Here is a 2,213-nt window from a genome sequence, read left to right on the forward strand (position 1 = left end):
CAAAACAGAAAATAAAACCTGCTCGTCTGAGCTCTAACTAAACAGAATAAACGTCCCTCTCTATACCAGGGCCACACTATGTGACACTGGACACACACAGCAGATATAGATCAAGTAATGCAGTACTTACAGCCTTGTCTCTCTCTAGCAGCAGCTTACTGCCTCCAACACCCAGGGAGAGAGAGAGAGCTATGGAGAGGGCTGACTCCTTTTTAAAGAATCAGGTGCTCTCCTGATTACCAGCCCAGGACAGAACACCCTTTGTAAGCCGGAGCTTACTACCCAGATTGAAACAGCCTGCAGTCTATATGCCATAAGACAGGATTCTAGGGGAAAGGTACCTGCCGTCTATGACTTTCCCTGCCACTGTCTTACAACATGTTATGCCATACAGTAGTGTTCCTTGTACACAATGCACCCAGATGTATTGCCACTTATACACATAATGCCCACAGCATTGGTGTCCCTTACAGAATTTTTATACAATAATAGTTCTTCTTACACATAATGCCCACAGTAGTGCCCGTGATACACATAATGCCCACAGTAGTAGGGTCCTTTATACACATAAGGCCTACAGTAGTGTCTCAGATATGTAAACATCTCTGCCTCTGTCATTCCAGTAGCTCACAGCCCTGTGTCCTTCCAGTATCTTCCCAGCCTCTCTGTGTCCTTTCGACCTTCTTATCTTAGTGGCTTATCTTCAATTTAGCAGTGGTGATGGCATGGCATCATCCATGCTAGATAAGGAAGCTTCTGGAACCTGAGGTGGGGATGAATGCTGCCTGACAGAAAGTAGGTGAGTACCAGGAGAAGTGGAATGCAGGTGGAGAAGAACATGGAACTGCCAGAACCTAAAGAAGGGGGAGGTGGCTGAAGCTCATCAGTGGCACTAGCTCTTCCTGCATTAGCTAATGGCGTGGGTGGTGGGGCGAGTTTTTCTGTTGGAATTACTGTGCAGGGCCATCTACCATTACTCAGTTCCACCCCGTTCCCGCCACTTTAACCATTGATTATTGTCATTGTCACATTACTCTGCAATGCTATATAGTTGACATAAAGGGAGATACAATAAATACAGATATGAAAACAAATAGTAGGGAGAACATTTCTCATATGAAGCAGGAATACAAGGGTTAGAGGAATAAGGTGAGGTTGCAGTTGTCAACTCAGGAGAGGATTGGAGAATAAAAAAGGGTTTTGACAAAGTGGGGCATTGCCATATGGACAGGGGGCATGGCCTTGTGGCCCAAACTCATGTTTTTGTCACTCCGGGCGGTCCAGAGCTGCTAGGCTGCCTCCAGGCACCAGTCTGCACTGTTGGCTCCTACATTGTGACAGAAGCTGGTGTGCGGTTTGCAGTCAGTTTGCAGAACTGGGCTCCTGTTACTGAGCAGGTAAATGTGGAGTCACCCTTAGGCTTATGGCGCCCCTCAATGGGTGTTACCTGGGTGTGACTGGCACCCCCCAACACCACCATGGTGATGCTATTGACAGGATTGCATGGTGCAACCTTTTGGCTAAGATCAAGTGTAGTATCTGTTCTTATCAGTCGGTGTTAGGGTGGCCAATCCCGGGATCGGTGGGATCCCGGGATTTGGCCTTAAAAGGTCCGGGATTTCAATCCCGGATTGGAGTATCCAATCCTGGGATTTCGGGATTAGACTGCGCATGCGCAGTCTAATGCCAGGCAGCGTCTGAGCACTCGCTCAGACGCTGCCCGGCTGTTCCCGAATCATGACCCCTTCGTGCGGCTTGTCTAACGTGACAGTAGAGGTCATGCTGCACAGGCCACACCGCCCACTATGATGGAGCCTTCTCCTGTGCCCGCCCCCTTCCACTCTCCTCCGCACGCCCGCCTCTGCTCCTCTGCCCGCCCGCCTGCCTCCTTTCCGGCCTGCCTCTTCTCCGGGTGCTGTGCTGTCTGCTAAGGAGGAGTTGCACGAGCCTGGAGGCACCGTGCACCTTCGAACCCATTCCACTCCCGGCCGCCCGCTAATGTAAGTAAATGTGCGGGTCGGCCGGTGTGGGGGTGGGTATGAGACACGCCTGACACAACTAGGGATGCCAATCTCGGGATCCAGAGAATCCCGGGATTAAGCATTTTTTAATCCCGGATCCCAGGATTGAAAAAATGCCCCAGGATTGGCATCCCTAGTGGGTGTGGACCAGCCCCTGGCAGAAGAATAGAGAAAGGCTGGACTGAGTAACTC

The 2,213-nt window shown here is 50.5% G+C and overlaps 1 pseudogene; it reads left to right on the forward strand.

The window, feature by feature from the left end:
- The first annotated feature begins 1,498 nt into the window (after positions 1-1,498).
- On the forward strand, positions 1,499-1,727 carry LOC146060911 (U2 spliceosomal RNA; annotated as a pseudogene).
- The last annotated feature ends 486 nt before the right edge of the window (positions 1,728-2,213 follow it).

The sequence above is a fragment of the Crinia signifera genome, chromosome 2, assembly GCF_055691185.1.
Source record: "Crinia signifera chromosome 2, ASM5569118v1, whole genome shotgun sequence".
In the NCBI taxonomy this organism is placed as follows: domain Eukaryota; kingdom Metazoa; phylum Chordata; class Amphibia; order Anura; family Myobatrachidae; genus Crinia; species Crinia signifera.